The sequence below is a fragment of the Pongo abelii genome, chromosome Y (assembly GCF_028885655.2).
Source record: "Pongo abelii isolate AG06213 chromosome Y, NHGRI_mPonAbe1-v2.0_pri, whole genome shotgun sequence".
Taxonomy (NCBI): Eukaryota; Metazoa; Chordata; class Mammalia; order Primates; family Hominidae; genus Pongo; species Pongo abelii.
The window spans coordinates 58,078,398-58,101,397 of record NC_072009.2 but is presented as its reverse complement, the minus strand read 5'-3'; the positions used below and the strand labels follow the sequence as shown (position 1 = coordinate 58,101,397).

Below are 23,000 nucleotides of genomic sequence, written 5' to 3'. Positions count from 1 at the left end.
TCCTAAGGCCTATAAGGGTATCCCTGCCCCACCTGGCGCTTTAGACACCTGAAGGACACCCCTGGCTCAGGAGGACAAAGGTCCTCAGGGGCCTGCTGCGAGGAGGACAAGCAGCCCTTCGGCCGCCGCGTCTTCCTCCATTCCAGCCTGGAAAGAGAGACCCTGCCCTCCACCCCAGGTACCCTGATGACCTTGGGACCCACTGTTTAGGGGCCACGTGCGTTTCCACTGCCAAAGCAATGACACAAGAGATGGAAAGAAATTCTTTTGCCTTCACTATCTGCCTAAGTAATTTCCCTATTAGAGCCCAGAGTCGTGGGGCCCACACCGCCAGCTGACACATGAAAGTGTGGCAACGATGTGGTGGTGTCTCCATGTGGCAGCGTGGTGGTGTGTTTGTGTGGCAGTGTCCGCATTTCTGTGTGGTGGTGTGTCCGTGTGGAAGAGTGTCTGTGTTGTGCTATGTCCATGTAGTGATGTGTTCATATATCTGTGTGGTGATGTCTCCATGTGACAGTGTGTTTGTGTATCCATGTGACAATGTGTCTGTGTGTCCTTGTGTCCGCATGGCAGTGTCAGTGTGGTGGTGTCTGACAGTGTGGAGGTGTGTCCATGTGACAGTGTGGCGGTGTGTCTGTGTATGTGGCAGTGTCCATGTGGCAGTGTGTCTGTGTGTTCATGTGAGAGTGTGACGGTGTGTCCATGTGACAGTGTGTCCATGTGATAGTGTGGTGATGTCTCTGTGTGTCTCTGTGTGCATGTGTCTGTGTGTCTGTTTGTCTATGTGACAGTGTGGTGATGTCTCTGTGTGTCTGTGTGTCCCTGTGATAGTGTGGTGGTGTGTCCTTATGGTGATATATCCGTGTTCTGTGTCCATGTGACAGTGTGGTGCTGTGTCTGTGTGGTGATTTCTCCGTGTGTCTATGTGTCCATCCATCTGACAGTGTGGCAGTGTGTCCGTGTGGTAATGTCTCCGTGTGTCTGTACATGTGACAGTTTGGTGGTGTCTCCGTGTGTCCATATGGTGATATTTCCATGTGTCTGTGTGTCTGTTTGTCCATGTGACCGTGAGGTGGTGTGTCCGTGTGACAGCGTGGCGGTGCTCCCTCCCCGGCGTGCAGAGCTGGCACCTTCCCCTCTCTGCCCAGGATGCCCCAGGAGGCCCCAGGTTGGTGGGCAGGAGGCGACTTCTGTGGAGGGATGTGCAGGGAGCCCTGACAGCAGAGTTTGTGCGGTCCCCTTCATTGGGTCGGAGTGAGGAGAAAGGCGCCCGGGCAGCCAGGACAAGCCTGGGCCTGCCCTAAGGAGGTGACCCGCTCTGGGCCTGCATTTCCTGGGGCGAGTACTCCAGCTCGGTCATCTTGTCCTGAGTCCTTTATGAGCCCTGGAGATTGCTGAGTTTTGAAGAAGGGAAGGTCATCTTTGTCGCAGAAAGCCTGATGTGTTTCTCTGTTGCTGTCACTTTTCAGCCTCATCGCTGGTGAAACATCAAACATCGGGCACCTCTGCCAAGAAAACTCCCGGAAGTAATTGTGGGGACTGGCGGTATCCAACCAGAGAAGTCACACACAGATTTCTGTTTGGTTGGAGATCAGCCGTTTTTCTCTGTGGGTGGCGGAAGCGCAGCAGCTCTGCAGCGAGAAGGAAGGTAGGTTCTGTGCGGCCAGGAAGGGCCTGGCCTGGGGCGGAGAGGCGAGAGGGGATGTGCGGTGAAAAACTGTGCAGGGCAGCGGTCCCTGTGCATCGCCGCTACTGCAAGGCTCCCAGGAGGAGGACAGGTCCCGGCCTGGCAGGAGCAGAGGCGGCGGGGCTGGAGTCCCCGCACCAGGCGTAAGGGACAGCAGAGCCGCAGGCCGTGGCCGAGGGGGACTCCCGGGCACCTGGTGGGCGTCCTCATGACCAGGACGCACACCGGGCTCCGGAGGTCAGGCGGACCAAGCGACGGGCTCCAGGGGAGACTCGGGGTTCCCGCGGCGGGAGATGGGTTCCTGTACCCTGATCTCCTGCTGCTGTCCCGCACATGGGCCGCCTTCGCTCAGGGGCGCCCTGTCAGGATTGCCTATCTGGGACCTGGCGGGTCCTAGCGGGCGGGAGGCTGGGGCAAAGGCCCCGGGGCCGGGTCTGCAGTTTCCACCACTCACTGCGTGGGGCGAGCTCAAACTGTGCCGCCCAGGCAGGAAACCCTCCCACCTTGCCAGCTTTGGCGCCAGCTTTGGTGACTCTCTCCAGCTCAGCTTCAACACCTTTCAACAGTTCTGTGTTCTCTATTATCACAAGAATTCTTTCTGTATTTGCTATCCTTTATTAAATAAGAATTTAAATATGCATATGGAGTGATAGATATCACAGTAGAAACATTGAACAATATACAATTTCAAGTGTCGTTTAATGATTTTGTTTAATGTATAATTTTCTAAGAAGTAAAATTATGACTCTACTGCAAATATAAGATAAACACAGATCAACAATGTTATTCAACTTAATAAGCTATGAGGGTTCCAGTAACAGGTTCAAATCATTGCAAGGAACATTAAAGGAGCTTTACAGCCAATGTTAAGGTCCGATCGTTGGTTAGTTACAATACTGGTTAGGATCCAACATAGCCAGAAGCTATAATCTTTGTGAGTTATCTCTTCCATGGCACAGAAATTATGCGTTTTTCTACTGTACACAATATTTATCTTTTCTACTACTTCTGCACATAAAATTATTGCTAGTCAGAAAAGACCAGGATTGCACTGAAAAAAAAAAATCTTGGTAATATGTCTCACATGTATTCATACTTCTTTTCTTCCTTTATGAAATATCTTTCAACTGCATTTTCTATCTGAAGGTTTATAGAGAGAGGAAAATAAATAAAAGCAGAGTAAGTGAATATTTTGATAACATTTTGCAGGTTTATTCATGTCTAATGAACATAAAACACACTACCAATATTTAAAGTATAAATGAGATGAATTTGCTATACACATGTGCCCATTAAACAATCACCATGAAGGGGACAATGAGCATATCCAATACTCTCAGAACTTCCCAGTTCTCCTTTGTAATGCACATTTATACCTCTCAGGTGTGAAGTATTGAGCTACACACATACACACAAATACACACTGGGATATCTAATTGTTTCAGAAGCATTTGTTGAAAATGTTATGTCCATGAATGGTCTAAGAACTTTATTAAAAATTAGCTGATAGCTGATATACATGTGTATATCTATATTTGTACTACATTGTCTTAAGTACTGTAACTTTATAAGTCTTGAAACCAAGTGCTGTTAATTCTCCAACAGCACCTGGTTCCAAAGTAACTGTTTCCTTTCAAAGTAATTTGCCATTATAGGTCCTCTACCCATCGATATACATTTCAGAATTTTACTTTCTCAATTTCTAAAATAAGAAATCCAGCTGCGATTTGATGGGAATTGTTATAGATCAATGTGGGAAGAGTAGACATCTTAACAATATTGAGATTTATGACTCATAAATTCCATTTATTTAGTTCTCTTATTTATTTTAGCAATATTTTGTAGTTTTGTAGTTTTCAAATGTTTCTCTTTTCTTCAGGTTTATCCCTAAGTACTACACACTTTGATATCTACAATAATATCAAAATTCTGGTAATATTAGTTTAAATATTTTATTTTTTCCTCCGTTAATTGTGAGGTAGCTTTAAATCATAATTTACTTGTGTGATACAACTGGGTTTTGAGAAACATATACATATTATATATATACATTTTTTTTTCAGTTTGGCAGATTGACTCCACGATCATGTCATAATTTAAAATGGCACTAATTACCACTCAGCCTGCTCTCAAGGACAATGTATCAAAATATATAGCATGTTTCAGTTTATTTAGCATCATGAAACTCTCATATTGCACTTACTTTTGGAAGCCTGGAAAAATAAAATCATGTAGGTATCAGCTCAGAGGCGAAATATGAGTACATGTGACAATTTTCTAAATATTGACCTATCACTCTTTAATTCTATGTTTATATTGTCAACTTTTTCCTCCTCTTGAAACTCTCTTATGCAGCTTGTTGACTTTTGGTTCAATTCCTTCCCTGTTTTTTCCCCTAATCTACTTTCTAATATTTTACTGATGTTGTGCTCCTTTTTATTTGGACACTTTTTAAAAGCTGTGTAATTTCTCCTTTGTATTATAATGCAAATCCATATCCAAAATACATGAGCACAGCGACCAAACAGATGTTTGTGCAGCCTGTCCATTAGCAATATTATTCACAATAATCAAAGGGAGGGAGCAGCCCGTGTGAATATTGATGGATGAGTGGTTAAACAAAGTGTGGTATATATGGCAACATAATAATATTCAGCCCTAACATATACTCTCACACATGCTATGAAATAGAAGAAACTTGAAGACAGGCTAGGTGAAATAAGCCAGTCAGAAAAATTCAAACATTCTGTATCATGTGATTTCTATGAGTTACTTAGTGAAATTTGTAGGACAGAAAGTAGAATGGTGATTGCTAGGGGGAGGGAGAAGCAGAGGAATGGGAAGTTGGCATTCAATGAATAGAGTTTTAGTTGGAGAAGAAGACAAGTTCTGGAGGTGTGTGGTGGTGACTGTTGCACAACAGTGCACATATACTTAATGCCACAAAACCGTGCACTTAAAGTGATTAAAAATGTAAATTTTATGTTCTGTATATCTTTCCAGAATTATAAACCTGCAATCACAGTACAGAAATAGAATATATTATATAGGTTTAGCTGATGATATATTACACATTTGCACATAATTAGAATTTCAAAGACTTAATTTCGGATAAGGTAGTCTAGGACATGAAAATATTGATGTAAGAAAGCCATAAACAATGTTTATTTTCAATCAGATTTACTAGAAAAATTTTATTAAACTGGTCAATTTTCTTTGCCAATATTACTGTATTCATATTTCTAGTAATAGAAGTGTGAAAAAGCATCAGGGAAACTTAAATTGCATTCTCCTACTGACTGCATACAATAATTCTGAAAACAACAGAAGTTGTATATATCCCCCATAAGTAAAACATGAGTAACAAAACAAAACAAAAATTAATAGGAGACAATTCAAATAATGGTGACCTGTTATTCTTGTCTAGTTAAGTACAATTCTTTACTAATAGGAATTTGCTATTTCAAATATATTATCTGAGATTGTCTATATTTATATTTTGAGATGCTATACAAACTTGAGTCAATGACATGGAATTTTACAAACCAAGAAGCTTATTCTGGAGCCATTTCTTTTGAAGTTTTCTCTAAACTACTAAAGAGGCATTAATGATCCATAAATTACATTATGTACATTTACAGCATTTAAAATGTGGTCAGCATGACATATTAGCTAAAGGGTAAGCTAAATAAATAAAACATGGGATAAAGATTTGTCCTTAAATATGATATACAAGATTTTATATTTGTTTTTCACAAGTGAAGCATTCTTATAAAGTGTCATAACCTTTTGGGGGAAACTCTGGGAAAAATGGAGAAACTGAAGGGTTTTAAGTATCTTTCCTGAAGCTGCGCTCTCCATAACCTGTCTTTACAAGGAGCTCCTGCAGCTCCTACAGAAATGAGTGGCTGGGATTGTTGATTGCATAGCAGAGCTTCTCATCCAAACCCTTTCCCTTTTTAGTGTCTGTGTATCAGTATAAAAGTTCTATAAATTGGAATTACTTATTTTAATCCCAAAGCACAGTAACAATATATTATTCGACTTTCTTCACAGAATTGGAAAAAACTACTTTAAAGTTCATGTGGAACCAAAAAAGAGCCCACATTGCCAGGTCAATCCTAAGCCAAAAGAACAAAGCTAGAGGCATCATGCTACCTGACTTCAAAATATACTACAAGGCTACAGTAACCAAAACAGCATGGTACTGGTATCAAAACAGAGATATAGACCAATGGAACAGAACAGAGCCCTCAGAAATAATGTCGCATATCTACAACCATCTGATCTTTGACAAACCTGACAGAAAAAAGAAATGGGGAAAGGATTCCCTATTTAATAAATGGTGCTGGGAAAACTGGCTAGCCATATGTAGAAAGCTGAAACTGGATCCCTTCCTTACACCTTATACACCTTACACTTATACTGGTTCCCGGAAGATGAAGGAAAGGTGGTGCAGATCCTCACTAGGTAATTCACCCAACGCAAGCCAGTAAAGATTAGAACTCCCTCCAGTTAGTAAACTGCAGAAGCACAAGTTCAGTCAAGCCCAACTAGGTTCAACCTAGATCAACTTGGTCTTAGATATTTCCAGATACTTGTGCTGAAAGGTTAAATGATTATTTTTTTGAGTTGTGGGTTGGTTTGTTGTGCTGCAGTTGATAACCAACACAAAATTGTAAACTCTTTCCCCTGCTTTTTGCAGATGATAAAATGAAACACAACATCTGATAGGAGAAGCTTACAGAAGTGTTGAAGTACCTTTGCTGTCTGTGCATAAGAAAAGTTCAACACTAATGTTAAGAGGTGGAAAAGACTGGGTTTAGGTGGCTTGTTAGTTTTTCTATCTGTAAACAGTACTCGATGTTCTCTATTAATCTAGGACAAAATATGAGAACCAAAAGGAAAGGATAGCATACATGATGTACTGTAGTGACATGCCAGGATACTTCTGAGTATATAAATGTCAAGAAGAAGTGTTTTGACTTGCTCCTCTCTGCATGCCCTGCTGGAAGAAGTAAAATATAATAGGCAAAACTCACTTTTGTAGTTAAAGTAACCATGGAAATTTTAAACGTTCCATCATGGATTGACAAACGATAGCCCATAAGCCAAATCTAGCCTGCTACCACTTTTTATTAAGTTTCACTGAAGAAGACAGCAACATCACTCATTACATATTGCCTATTGCTGCTTTTGCTCCACATTAGCAGAGATGAGCTGTTGAGAGAGACATTAAGGCACATAAAACTTAACATACTATCTGGCTCATTTTAGAAAATGTTTGCTGACCCTTGCTGTAGAGTGCTGTAGGAAGGCATGGCTGGAAGATGTTAGACTAGAGCAGGAAAGTACAGCTGATTATGTGAGGAAATTGTGTAGGTGTAGTTGTGGCTGTGGTTGTAGTACTGTGGTTGTACTTAACAAATGGGAAAAGAGACATGATTTCAGGGAAGTCTCACTGGGGTCCATTGTGAAATTTGAGGTCAATGCTTCTGCCATTCACCTGCTCTAGAAAATTATTGAATGGCTTATCTACTTTAAAAAACTTTATTTTGATGCAGCATCTTAACAACATTAGTGTCATCTCAAAGACTTAACTTGATTTCTAGGTGGAAATTTGAACCAAGAGAGATGGGACATTCTGGAAATGTAGCCAGGCCCAGATATATTTTGTATAAAACATCATGTGCATGTTTAAAAGGTATCAATCCGATTTTGCTCCAAAAATGTGTATGTTTGGATCAAGCACAAAGTGTAGACATAACTACAAGCCATTTGCTGTTTGACCATATTTCAGAACACTCTAAATTGTTTATTTGTTGTGTGCATCCTCCAGCCCTGACAAATTCCCAAGGACCAAATAAATACTACACTCCTCTCCACTTCAAAGTTCCTCTGAGTTTTACCGTTCAAATTATGGTGGTGGCTGCTTTCCCCCTCTCTATTTGCTTGTCCTTTGTTTTCACACTCCTTCTGGCTGTGTAATCACTCATTCTCTCTCATTTATCACAGCCTTTCCTGGTCCTGACTATGCTATCTCCCCATTTTTGTCATGGTGCACTGGTACATTACAAATACAATTAAACTTCTTACAACATTGCAGCTTTTGCCCAACACATCCAGCTTCAAGGTTGAAAGATTTCTGATATTACCTCCGATACCAGTTCTTTCCCATTTATTGGCAGTGTCCGGACTAATGCAGTAGTGTTGCAGTAATTAAAGGAAGCATCTGGTAATACTGCTGATTTTGCCAGTTTGACACTAAATCAGGAGTCTAATGCCTGCTCATGTTTTAAGAACAATTTATCAACCATGTCATCCCAAAGCAGCCAGCTGTCTGACCCAAGCCTCATTTGCATTTCATCAACCACAGGCTCTCTTTCCCCATCTCACTCTCATGTCTTTGTATTGCAGCTTTAATTTTTTAAAACACATTTTTCAAAGAAGGAGCTTAGCTAAAATTACTAGGCTCCACAGAAAGTTGATTTCAATACCAGACACAAGTCTCCATACTGATCGTGGCCAAAATGAGTAACACAGACTGTGCCTTGCATTTGTTCTTTTTCTTGGTCAGGTGATGGAGAGATGGGGAGAGCTGTAACCACTACCTCACTCTCAAAATTGGTGCAGAAATTTTATTGATATTTGCATTTGATAGTAAATACACAAATTCATTTTCATTTTCTGATTTTGAAAACAATTTATTACAGTAACAAATGAAATATATTTGATTTCACTTCATAATTCATTTTGCACTTGGCCCTCTGTTCTTCCTACTCTGTCCAATCCCACATTATATAATTTCCCTACCCACCAAAGCCTTTTAGACATATCTTGACAATGGCCCACATTTCTCAAACCAATGGAAAATCAACTAATGAAACTGTGCAATTTGAAACTATTTCAAAATAAATTCAGCATTGGTCTTCATAATTTCAAAATCTGTGTAATTAATGTACACATTTTCTTTTTTTACATATGTCTTTACTATATCTCTCTTTTTTATCTATTGATACAAATTTTAATCTCTTGAGAAAATTTAGCTTTTCTTTCCAAGGCAAAAGTAATACTTCTCCCTTTTCTTGAATCATTTTTATAGTAAATACCTTTTCAGGAAGCTTATGCAGAATGTGTGTGTATGTGTGTGCATTGGTGAGGATTGTCAGTTGAGTTTGTGTGTATGGAGAGTGGGGTGGAGGAGATTATGTTAACTCACTGTACTGTAGACTTGTCCAATCTCAATGTTTGGCCTAAACCAAATCCCTGGAGGTAATATTTTAGGGGCAATCATCCCCTTTTATGTTCTTGCTTTAAACCCAGATGGTCAGCAACATTGGACACCTGTCTCCCACTGAGACCATTTGATAAAGGCCATTTAACAATTTTTCCTGATAATACCCTTCAGGGGTTGGTTTTAGATTCCATTCAGTGACCTAGAAACTTGAAAGCTCTATATCCATAACTAATCCTTTGGGATTTCTGGTCTTCAATAGGTAATTATTTCAACAAGTTTCTTTTTGAAAAGTAAATGACCTTTTGTAATTTTTATTAAATTGAATGGGAAAATAAGAATTTTGTATGTATTAAATCTAATTTACATCTCAAGCACATTTTAAGATGAATATCACTTAAATTTTAATCAACTGTGTATCATTTAGAGCACAAAAAACACTTTCCAATAAACTATGTAAAAAGAGGTTTTAATTTAAGTGTAATTTATTGTTATGTATTTGATAATCTTCCTAATCCATTTTCAAAACACCTTACATTTTCAGAGCTGCAAAATGTGCTTCAGTAAGAAAAGTTATGTTCTAAAATACCCTTTAATGCATTCAGGATACTATAAATTATTGCATAAACACTGTACACTTATTTTCCACTGACTTGAAAATGCCATATTGGTACTTCTGAACTAACATTCATCTTACAAACAGTAAACTGGTTTTCTGTAGCTTGTATGTTGTCATATATTCACAAAGATTTATAAAAGAAATATTTATTCTTTTATGTGTTTTCATATCTCTTAATGCCTTTATTTTCTCTTTCTTTTCTCTCAGATTTATGAACTAAGACGTTAATTCTTGAAGCTGATACTTTTTCAATCAGCTTTTGTACATGCAAATCTCGTTTTATATTACAACTCTTCTGCCATGTTTAGGGTAACTAAAATATGTTCACATTTTTGTTGATGGATTGTTTTGCTAATAACATTTTTGTAAATGCTTTGACTACTTTAATTTGCTTTTGTATTTTTTCATAATCCTTACAATATGATGAATTTTGAAAACATGGAATAAGTGCTTCTGACATTAAGAAGAATGGGTTTAATGAAATCAGCTTATTTGGCTTCTGAGTATATTTTGCCTCTCCTTAGCAAAAACTTCATAAAATTGTGATAGAAGATGTTTGTTAGTTTTATGGATTGATCATTTTAAACACTGGCTGGGTATGTATATGTAGTCCTTTTTTTTTTTTTTTTTTTTTTTTTTTTTTAGATGGAGTCTCATTCTGTTGCCCAGGCTGGAGTGCAGTGGCGCAATCTCGGCTCACTGCAAGCTCCGCCTCCCGGGTTCCTGCCGTTCTCCGGCCTCAGCCTCCCAAGTAGCTGGGACAACAGGCTCCCGCCACCATGCCCCGCTAATTTTCTTGTATTTTTCATAGAGATGGGGTTTCACCATGTTAGCCAGGTTGGTCTCTATCTCCTGACCTGGTGATCCGCCCACCTCTGCCTCCCAAATTGTTGGGATTTACAGGCATAAGCCACCGCGCCCAGCCTATATAGTCATTTTTTAAGATAGAATTTTAATTTTAGAATAGCTTTAGATTTCTGTAAAATTGACTATAACACAGAGTGTTCTCCCATACCCCACACTCAGTGTCCTAGCTTGGTAACTTATACTGGTATGGTACCTTTTTTGAAACTAACAAACCAATATTTCTACATGATATTAATTAAAGTCCATACATTGTTTAGATTTCCTTATTTGTTATCAAATGTTATGAAGCCATTTTGATAGGAGAAAAAAAATTACTGTTTATATGTACAGATTGACCACCTCCAAAGAAAGAAGAGAGGTGAATAATAAGAGACTCTGATGTTTTGCTGTAATTTTGACAATCAGAGTTTTAAATCATGACATTTTCCAGAATTTACTAGCTATGTAATCATAGTCACGTTACTTTGCCTCTTTAAGCCCTACTTCCTTTACGTAAAAGTGAGCAAAACAATAATATGTTTCTCACAGCTTGGTGATGAGCATTAAATAAAATGTTGCAGATAAAGTTCTTAGTAAAGTCTGGAATATAGTTAGTTCTCAATAAATGTTGCCTATTTTTGCTATTATTTCCAAATTTAAAGGCTGAAGAACAAGCAGACTGAAAGTATTCAGAATTACTCATAGAATGTTTGTATTGGTTCAGACTGAAGAGTATCACAGAGGCAATACTCACATTTTCTCCAGGTACAATTTGCCCTATGAGACAGTTGATATAGTAAGTAGCCCATCACGTATCCAGCAATAAAAACTAAATTAGAGGAGGGAAGTCCTGTCCCAACTGGTTTGGCATATTGTGGCTGAATTTTTAGGTTTTAGTGAAAATAATAATGATGGTTTGATCTTCAAAGTTTTGTTTTACGATTTCCAAAGTAGCTTGGGATTATTGTGGTGTAACCACTTAAAATTCTGATGAAATGTGGAAAGAATTAATTTTTCTAATTGATACTTTCTGCATGCAACTACTTTGCATTGTTCAGAGAGAAAAAAATATATATTCCAGGCATTCTCCAAATCGAAAGTGGGTGAACAGGTCTCTAAATTTACTCCTGTCCTCAGACTTGCACCATAAAGTTTCAGACCAAATAAAAAATTGTTTTTTCAATGTTTTTCTTTGAGGAAATGTAAGAGAAAAAAAGAAAGAAACAAATGTTTTGAAGGGTAGAATATTGGCAAATCTATCAGATTGAAAAATCCAAATATGGATTAGCTTCAACCCATCAAAGATTCAAGAACTGCTGCAGTTCTAAGAATGAGCCAAAAAATGGGTATGTGTTGAGGGGTGGGAATTAGACAGGGAATTTACAGCCATTCAGACATTTTCCCAACATTAAGCCTTCACGAACTTTGCATTGGAAAGAAAGATTTATAAATTAAGAAACTCAGTATCCAGCCCACCCTAGGATAAGTGCTGCAATGTGCCCAAGCATTCCTATTTGAGTATTTCTTTGTGCTTTGCCGATCATAACAATGGGTGATAGAAGTAATAAGAACCTGCATGAAGCACTGTGCTAATGATAATGTTCCCAGTAAGAACAAAAGATAGGCCATTACTTTTAAACATCATTGAGTATAATCAAACGCTGGGTAGGCTTGTCTGTATTTAGATTTTATAACTCTATATTTATAGCTATACAATAAAAAACATGAAATTTCTGTCATTAAGAAAACTATTATTACAAACGTAAATTTCTCTAGACGGTAAATTCTTTTGAATTAGTTGACTTCACAAAAGTTTATTAGCTCGGTAACACAGAGCAGACTTCTTGTAAATAGGAGCAAGGATGCATTTGATCAAGATCCACTATTTTCTTATATGTATATCCCTTTTCTGCCCTCCCTCAGAATACTATCTTTCAAAAAACAACACACATCTCTTCCACCAACTTCTCCCCAGATTACTGCATATTCAATAGATGTCCACAAACGTTAGATACAGAATGTTAAATTTCTATTAGGTTGGTGCAAAAGTAGTTGTGATTAATGGCAAAAATCGCAATTATTTTTGCACCAACCTAATAGTAACATTGAAAAACACTATTAGTTATTCAACATCAGAAAGATCTTCCAGAAAAGTCATCACCACAGATGGGCTGAACTATTATTTGCAGGGCATTGTAGTAAGTTAGAATTTTATCAAATCCATAAATTAATGGATATTTTGTTAAGGGATATGAACAACCTGTAGCATAAATTTGAGCTATACATTGTTGGGAGAACAAAACAATAAAACAATATAATAGTAGCAATCACATGGTGACCCTTCCATCATGCTTACAATTTTTAATGCACTTGTCTATTTATTATTTCAGGTGTGGCTGAGGTAGCTGAGTGGCTGGGCCATCAGATGTCCTATATACAGATGACTCCCTTCTATACCCCATTCTGCCATTAGTTGATGTGTATTTTACTTTTGCTTTTCCCTTCCCATTTCACTACTAGTTAAAAATCCTAATCTTGAGTTCTAAATCACTCCTAGTTTTACTCATGTGTAGTTGTACCTGACAAAGAATTACACTACATAAATTCCATCCATTAGAGGTGTGGCAGAATGGACAGAAAACCATTAACATTGATTACTTCAGTGCAGGTGGGATTGCAGATGAGGAGAAGATTTTTATGTTTTCTTTATATAAGTTTACCTTATTTGTTGTAATACAAGGCTCAAGTATCATTTATAGTGAAACATTAAAATGTTCTTAAAAAGTTCGTGTCCTTAATGTTCTGTAAAGGAAGCATAAACTCATTTATTGCAACAAATGCAACAATTTATTTCATTCCTCAGATTATTGATCCTGATATAAATAAAACAGTTCAGAACTTGCACTGAGATATTTAAACAAACAAAAAAAAACTAGAGAAAAAGTGAAAAAAGGATGTTTTTAAAATTACTTAAAGAGTGTTGATGGACTGAAAACATCCAACTTACATCTCCTGAATTAAATCTGATATTTTCTTGGAGAGTAGTGAGGAGTGGTTGAGGATAGATAGAAAACAGAGTGTATTTTGAAAAATATAAAATTTAAAGAAGCTTAATTTAAAAGCTCCCTGTGTGTCAAAAAGCTATTAAATATAATTTTCATGATTTAAATAAAAGTGAATCTGAACAGCATATGGTCTAAGTTTCTTTTAAGTTGCACATGGATTTAAAATGTAGGGGAAAAAGATCACTTGGCAAATATGTTTTTGGTTTTGAAAAGCTTCCAAATGTTTAAAAAGTACTTTTCAAATCAACCATAGCCATATGCAACCAGATTTTCTCATCCTCACTATTGAAGGATAAAAAGAACTAGAATTAAGGCAAATTGGATGGAAAGGTGATACATATGCTGTAAAACTAAAAATCAGTTGATTCTTTAGGGAATTGGTTAAAAAAATAAATTTGGTCCTTATGGCAATTTAACCCAAAGAATCTAACACTTATTCTTAGTGACTTAGGATCGCGGGTGATATCAGTCTGTCACAGAATGATCATATGAATATTTCCAGAATTGGAAAAGTTCAGAAATAGAAAATGCATATGATATTGCTATTTATTTTGTTCCAAGTCTTGTTGCTATCGGTGGAAAACAGTGTTCCAAAGGAATGAACATTTAGATAAATTATGGCATGAAATATCATTTTCAATCCTTTATGCATAGATACATGGATAATAACTGAACATCTTTGGCATCTGTCTTCCAGATACAGTGATGATTCTCTCATGCATCTAGAAATTAAATAGATGTGTATGAACACTTTTTACAAAATGTAAAAACATTAAATGTCAGTTATTTTGAAATGTTTTTTTTAATAAGAAACATTTTTAATTAAAAATTAGAAAATAGCTATATTTGGACAATTAGTTACTCAATGTTTTTTCCAAATAACAGGTGAAATATATTTTGATGTTTTTTGTTTTAAATAAATGCAAATATATAGATGCAAAACAAATCAAACATTGCTACAAACAAAATATGCGTTGTCTGTAATTCTTAAATATTGAGTAATATTCAGTGAACTTCAACACACGCCTTTGATGGTCCATTAAAATTCATTATAATGAATTTTGAATTAGATTCCAAAATGAACACACTATTTTCTTAGCTTTTAGTGTCTGTTGTTTTTTTCTGTTCTTTCTTTCCTTCTTTCTTTCTTTCTCTCTCTCTCTTTCTTTCTTTCTCTCTTTCTTTCTTTCTTTCTTTCTCTTTCTTTCTTTCTTTCTTTCTTTCTTTCTTTCTTTCTTTCTTTCTTTCTTTCTTTCTTTCTTTCTTTCTTTCTTTCTTTCTTTCTTTCTTTCTTTCTTTCTTTCTTTCTTTCTTTCTTTCTTTCTTTCTTTCTTTCTTCCTTCCTTTCTATTTTTGTGTCTCAGATGGAGTCTCACTCTACCACCCAGGCCGGAATGCAGTGGCGCAATCTCTGCTTACTGCAACCTCTGCCTCCCAGATTCAAGCGATTCTCTCACCTCAGCTTCTCAAGTAGCTGAGGTTACAGGTGCGTGCCACCACACCCAGCTAATTTTTGTATTTTTGGTAGAGATGAAGTTTCAGCATGTTGGTCAGGCTGGTCTCGAACTCCTGACCTCAGGAGATCCAACCTTCTTGGCCTCCCAGAGTGCTGGGATTACAGGCATGAGCCACTGCACCAAGCTGTTTTTTTTTTTTTTTCTATTTTCATTACTAAGACTAAATAATAGTTATGTGACTGAATACAGTTGATCATTTTACCAACTCTTTTCAGCAAATTTATGTTTTGTCATTTTAATTAAGTACAAATTTTGGAAGTGAATAAATATAGATACTATAGCACATATATTTCCCAAAATATAATATATTAAGTGTGTGTGTGTGTGTGTGTGTGTGCACATTTGGGAAATAAAAGTGTATTATATTTTACTCAAACAGCATCAAAAAACATGCGGTTAGGTAAGTTTGATGAAGAAGGTAATATTTTAACCTAAGAATGAGAATTCTGTAAGACAATGTGTTACTTTATAGTATCAGTTATGTGACCCTTCCAAACTGATATTTTGGGTGCAATTGCACCCTCTTTGCCCTACACTCTTGGGAGAATAGAAGATTCTTCACACTTTTCCATTCATCATCACTTCTCCTGTAGGACAGCCCACAAATACATTTCCTGGAATATATTAAGGAAACAAAACAAACAAATATAGAGAAAAAAATAAAGGTAAGTGTCTGGCAGGGTGAGAAATCAAATTCAGTGGGGTTTAAACTATATCCCATACAAGTACCCCAAAGCTGTGGTTTTGGAGAAATTCACCTTGGACAGAGACATGGTCAAGTGTTATATCCCCTTTACCTTTTTTTTTTTAAAAAAAAATACATAGCTGTATCCTTGGAAGAGAGGCAAGGAGTGCAGTAGGGTGACTGTCTTTGATTTCTGTTGTGTTTCAGAGGAAGTGTAACTTTCCTAAAAGATACCTTGACATTTGTCACATTTAGCTATTCGTTCCTTTTTCTTTAGGAAAGAAGCCTGAGCCTTCGTTGGCTTGGACTCTTATTACCTTTTCTTGGGCTTCTTGGATCTCATAAATGATAACTCTACTTTTAGTATTGCCTTCTCCAAAGGAACCTGAGCTCCAGCATCACCTTCATTACCCTAAAGTATGATTCTCTGCCTAAGAAAACTGCTATAGTTTACACTTACATTTACTTTATGCCTCTCTTAATCTTTTGAGGAATGTCTCTCTATCTATTCTGCATGATAAAGTTCTAATTTATTACAACTATGAACTATTTATTTCTTCTTCTCTTATTTTTTGTGTATTGAATTACTTTATTTTGCCAAGCACAATCTGCTTTGCTAAATTACTCAATATAAGCTTGCCTCTTCCATTAGATTTTGAGATTCCTGAGATAAGAAATTATGTTTCATTCTGAAGGTGTGCTTAAATCAATTGAAAGATTGTTTGTCCAAACATGATGTAGAAGAATAGAGTTATTCTTCACATGCCACCTTTAGTTGCAAGAGCGGCTAGAAATAGGAGTTATACTACTGTGATACCCCACCTTGTTTTAACCTGATTATCTCTCTCTTAGCTGAGAAAGCTGGACAGACTCCATTTTAGTTCCCGCACTTACAGACCCTTTACATCCCTCCCTTGAGGGCATAACTAATGCAAGCTGACTCCAAGCATGTCCAGGAATTCAGTTACTGATAAGATATTGAGGCAAGCTGAACAAGCAGCTCCTGGGGACGCACTCGGTGGATGGCACCTAAAACCCCTGCATTTATCTATTTGTGGTAGGTTAAGCCCTTGCACCTGGAACTGGTTATTTTTTTCTATAACTTCTTCTGTAACCAATTATTTTTTAACTTTTTGCCAATTCTTCTTCTGTAAAAATTGCTTCAGATAAACTCCCCCTCCCCTATTTAGACCACGATATAAAAAGAAATCTAGCCCCTTCTTTGGGACCGAGAGAATTTTGAGCACTAGCCATCTTTCAGCCGCCGGCTAATAAAGGACTCCTGAATTCGTCTCAGAGTGTGGCATTTCTCTATAACTCGCTTGATTACAACACTACCATGACATTACCTCTCTTCCTTTATGATTATTTGGTTGTCACGTAGATGTGCTGATTTGTGCTGTATCTGTTTCTTCCAGACTCTAAGAGTTGGAGTCTTGAAATGCTTATGACTTCGTACCAGTGCTTTTCTGTTTAGTGATGTTTTTATTACTTGAATTATGTTTTTATTAATTGAGGATGGTTTAAACCTATAATATCGCTGAATCTTCAGCTGATTTTATCTTACTCTAGAGAGAAATTTCTCTGGTAAGATGCCTGGGGGAGTCAGTAGTCTCAGAACTACTAATACTTAATGCAATTTTAAGTTATCAATACCTCAATACTGTTTCTTTAAATACGAAATGTGTCACAAATTTACATGTCATCTTTGGACAGGGGCCATGCTAATCTTATATGTGTTTTTCCCATTTCAGCATGTGTGCAACCAAAGTGAGCATATTAGTACTGCTTTAAGGATTGGTGTCTCTACACTATAGTACATGTTATGGCAAGTTTAATTCTGTTTTATCCTTTCAGGAAACAGTCTTTTCAGTTTCTGAAGCTTTAAAAAACAACTTTTTTCCCCCTAGGTCCTTGAGGCTCCCAAATGTGCAGTTCAGACTTTTGGTGGCTTTCTCCAGGAAAGCACATTCCCTGACATGAAGAGTTCTGAAGGCTCAATTCCTCTTTCTAGCCTCTTCTGATCCCATCTAAATTGCCACCTGGTTATGCCCTACTATTTCACTAGTTCATTGATGCTATTAATAAAAACATAAAAAAGAAACAAAAACACATTTTTGTCCTACTATTAGAAGCCTAAGACTGATGGACTGATATTAATTCTATGTTGTATTATGTATAAAAGTTTGAAATGATGTGTCCCACCACCATGTTTAAAATAAAGTATACCGTTTTCATCTATTGCTTAAAACTAGAAGACCACAATGGCCTCAACTTTCCCCACAGCTAGACAAAACTTTAAGCAGGTTTTCTTCCGATGCTAGGCCCCTCATTTGCATTTCCTAAGATCACTCACTTCAGTAAAGTTGAAATTGGCCCTTTGAGATGTAAATCATTCCCTAGCCTCTGGCCGGTTTTACAACACAGAAAAGTCACTCTCAAGGACCTGGGAGCTATCCCATTGAAAGATAATCATCTAGAAAGATAGTACCTCCATCTTCCAGTCTTCGGGAGAGGTTAGAAATGTAACTTTCCTAAGCCTCAATTAGTAAACACATCTGGCCTAGTCACATTGACCAACCTCTCTTCTAACATGAAGTAGATTTCACTAGCTCATGCAAAACTCTCCTGCCTTTTGTTTCAACGAGTTGAATTCAGTCTTTCTCCTCTATTGCAATAGTTTTGACCTCTTTTGAAATAGTCTTAAGTAACATTTTGTTCACCTCCTTAACAATATTTCTTGCAATTTTTCTTTGACATTGAATTAAAGATTAATTAGTTTTGGAGATTTTTTAAAAATCTACTTTCATTAAATATTAAAATGGAATAAGGCAATTATTGTTTTAAGATCCTTGAAATTGCATTTAATAAATGAATATCTCGCCCCACACCTGACATATTTCACCCCTACTTTATTCTCTACTCTAATGAACCAAAAAATATTTTTAAAAACAAATCAGTGGTCTTTGTAAAAACACCTCAAAGAGGTTCTGATTACTACTAAGGTATTACTTAAATGCAAACATCTGAAAAATAAGACAATGAATTTTTTAAGGTATTTCTGCTGTCTTTTGTTCTCTTCAATCTACTCAGAATGGTTCAACTGAAAGTATCCTGACTGAGGAATAAATTGGTGTGATTTGTTGTTTAATTTGCCATTCAAGGCTGGGCAGTGATTCCCAAACCTGGCTTCTCATAAGTACCATCTGGGAAAACTGCTGCAACATATTCCTGGGGCCCTTTCAGACCTAATGAAGTGTCACCTCCACCTCCAACCTCCCCTGGGGAATATGGAGTTAGCCTTGCAGCCTAACACTTGGGATGGCTAAAAGTACAAAGTTAAACACGAAGATACTGTGTTTCCACAGGTCCTAGCTCACAAACTGGGATCCAGTAGAAAAACATAAACTGTTGAATTGGCATTAAATAATCAGCGAGTAGGGTGAAGGGGAAACTACTCTAGTACCAACCAACCAACCAAATAGAGCAGGCCCTATTGCCCCGATCCATGGATGTCAGCACCTTTCCCAACTCCACAGAGCCTAGGCAAGCAAACAGTGGTGGAGCATGAGGGCTACAACTCAAAAAGTAAATCTTTCCACACCATTTCTCTCCATCTCTACTTCTCAATTTTCCACACTCTGATTCCACCTTTTCTTTTACTCAGCCCTTTGCCCTTCCCATTCTTATTCCTTTCTCTTTCCTCTTCCCTTTTCTCACTTCCTCTCTTTTCCTTCTTTTTTGATTCAGTCACATCATTCTTTTCTTCTCTGCTTTCTCTTCCTGAGAAAGTCTTCATTACATAAAATAAACAAATTCATACTGGAGATATATGTCATAAAATATTCAGCCTGAGTAAACTGAATGCCCTGTACAGAAACAACAGAGCAAAACAGAACTTGAACAGTAACAGTGGTGTGGCATAATGTAAGCCATGCAGAATGCTTCCAAATCCATTATCTCTTCTGAGTCTCATCTTGTGATGTTCGAATGGTATACTGATTGTACTTAAAAATCTAAGACACAGAGAAGGTTAAATAATATGCAGTTACTAACCAAGAAGAGAAGAATCCAGACCTAGTTCACCGTCTGGTCTTCTTTTCACCATACCAATAATATCTGACTGGAGGCAAGATGAGAGGGCAATGAGTAAGCACTAATATTATTTCAGGGCCTTATAACCCTTGTATATTATGAACTACTCTTCATAAGAAAAAAGTAAGCATTTTTTAAAGTATAAATTACAATATGTATTTTTAAAGGTTTCCTAAGTTCTTTTGTACTTCATACAAATGAAGTTTGACTGCATATTAAAGGCATCCCACTGGTACTACTGTAGCCCAGAGATAGTTCTGAGGTCAGAATTAATACATAGACTCAAAGAATAAACATTGTGATTTATATGAACTGCATAGTTATACTATGTTTTATGAAAGTCCATTTATATGAAAATCTAGTACATTCTCCAAGTTGTCCATCTATAACTTAACCTCTCATTAACTCTGAGAACTGCATTTCTCTAGAATTAAAAAGAAGAGTTATCTTGTCTAAAGATAAAATTCAAAAAATTCATTTAAAAATTATTATAGATATTTTGTGATAACTTTAATTTTAAGTAGAAATGGCTGCTAACAGAGAATTTTCACTGTAATTCAATTTATGGCAAAATGATCAATTTATGGCAAATTTATGGCAATTTATGGCAAAATGATAAATAAACCAAATGAAGAACCTTCCAAATGATCCACAGTGTGGAGTGTGTGACAGTATAAGTAAGCCACAACACGAGGGAGACCATGGCATACAGTCCAGTTGGATTAAACTGTGACCATGCTCTACACAATCCCAATCAATTAGAGCCCATGGGGCTGAGATTCTCTGTTCACTGACAAAATTAAATCTTCAGGAACTTACTAATATAAATTTATATCTTGTCAATAATCCCAAATGCTTCCTCTAATGTAATATTTCAACATCACATTTATAATCCACCAACTGTGCCAAGAATTGGGCACCCTATCTTCAACTTTCTTGGTAAAATAATTTCCAGTGATTCCCAAAGTAGCTACCCTCAAAGTCATCTGAGGTGCTTGTTAAAAAAAAAATCATCATGTGACTTATATTCTGTACCCTGATTCTTACAAACCAGCTAGAAGTTGTTATATTTGAGAAAATCAGGGAAATTTGCGTAAGGACTGGATGTGAGATGAGGCTGAAGGCCTGTTGCTGCTCTTGTTAAGTGTGATATCATGGTACACACCCAAAGTGTTCACAGCAGCGAAATAATATGATGCCTGGCATTTTCTTTCAGATATTTCAGCAAAGAAAAACGGGACTGATGAAGCAAACATGGTAACATTGTGATAAGTGTCAGATCTGGATATTGAGTACCAATGAACTTTTCTAGTTTTGTATAACTTTTTTTTTTTTTTTTTGAGACGTAGTTTTGCTTTTGTTGCCATGGCTGGAGTGCAATGGCGTGATATCGGTTCACCGCAACCTCTGCCTCCCGGGTTTAAGCGATTCTCTGGCCTCAGTCTCCCGAGTAGCTGGGATTACAGGCATACGCTACTATACCCGGATAATTTTGTATTTTTTGTAGAGATGGGGTTTCTCCACGTTGGTCAGTCTGGTCTCGAACTCCCAACCTCAGGTGATCTGCCCACCTCAGACTCCGAAATTGCTGGGATTACAGGCATGAGACACCACACCCAGCCCAGTTTTGTATAATTTTTATGTCTCTTCTTTAAAAAATTTTTTGCAGACTCCATCCTAGACACAGCATACCAGAGTTGCCAAAGGGCTAATCTCAGGAATCTATTCTTAGCCTCTCCAAGAGTCTTATATAGTCAGGCAGGCAATGATCATACTTGGGGACCACTAGAAATGATCTAATACGTAACCTTCAAACTTAAAATTTTTAGTATTCTCATTTTCTGCTCAGTAAGCTCAATTTCAACACAGTTCACAGTTCCTCATATCCACCATGGCATTCTGCCTAGGAACTACAACTCGTGTTCTCTAAGCCCATCTGTTCTGAGAATGCTGGACCTGTCAGTAACTTCTAATGTACCTTGCTTAAACTTTCCTCTCTCAAGGTGTCCCTGACTGAACTGCAGAAGACAGAACAACTGTACTCACCACCTCTTTCTGCATATCCCATGTCTCCACAGAGGCCACGGTGTCTTCACAAAGCCAACTGCCACTATTTTCACAGGTGATATTTTTTCTTCATGATTTTCCGCTTTCTACTTCAGCATTAAAATATCAGGGAAAAAAAGAAGATAATCATTTAGCAGTTGGTAAAATAAGATATCTGCGCCAGCACAGTACATGCTAAGTGTTCAGAATCTATAATTATAATAGATAGTTATAAATTAGCTGTTAAAATCGTTTTATTAGATAAGTAATATTTTTCTCATCTTCAAGACTTAAAAAATTAATTGTTTTCAGTGATATTCCAAAAAAGGAAGATACTCACATCATCCCAATTAAAACTAGATTTTCTATGGCTGGATGTAACAATCTTAATCCAAATCATTCACCAAAGTTGTTTAACTTACTTAAAGTAAAGCTGTAGACATTTACTTAAAGTAAAGCTGTAGACATTTACTTAAAGTAAAGCTGTAGACATTTACTTAAAGTAAAGCTGTAGACATGTAAAGCTGTATCTTGCAAAGCCATTATGATTTGGAAGAAAAGTTTAAATGCACCACATTTTTCTACTCCATTGTAACTAAAATTACTACTCACAGGATGTGTATAGCTTCTGCATTTTGGTCCATCACATTTTCCACCATTATATGAGTGTACTCTTAAGGTTCTCACTTTATCATCAGCATAATATGTTTTGCTTCCAGAATGCCCAGTACAGCTGAAATTTTTCATTTAAAGTGATAAAAAAAAGTCCCCATATACTGCTTAACAATCTTAGATCTGAGTTCTGGCAAGACAGTTTAATGCATACAAAATGAAAACACTGCATCTCTCTCTCTCTCTCTTCCACACACACACACACACACACACACACACACACACATAGATTAAAACCCCAAAGTTTTCACTATATTTCCTCTTTCTTATACAGCTCAAGTTTTAACATGTAGCTTACTTATAATCTAAAAACAATTTTAAACATGATTGTTATAAAAATTCTTAAAACAAAGATGAAATGTATAAAAGCACACATAGATTGTCAATGGTTACATTGGTTACATCACATTTCTTTAGAAACATAACGGTTTCTGCTCCTGTAAACAAACTGTTTCTGTCATACATTTAAAGTGAAGTAGAGCTGACATAAAATTATTGCCCTTCTCACAGTCTGAGTGTTTGCACTGTGTTTAA

At 37.0% G+C, this 23,000-nt stretch overlaps 1 non-coding gene across 1 annotated transcript; it reads right to left on the bottom strand.

The window, feature by feature from the left end:
* Window positions 1-17,324: 17,324 nt before the first annotated feature.
* Window positions 17,325-17,429, bottom strand: LOC129053546 (U6 spliceosomal RNA). The gene has a single exon (XR_008518335.1). It is a non-coding gene; the product is annotated as a U6 spliceosomal RNA (small nuclear RNA).
* Window positions 17,430-23,000: the final 5,571 nt, after the last annotated feature.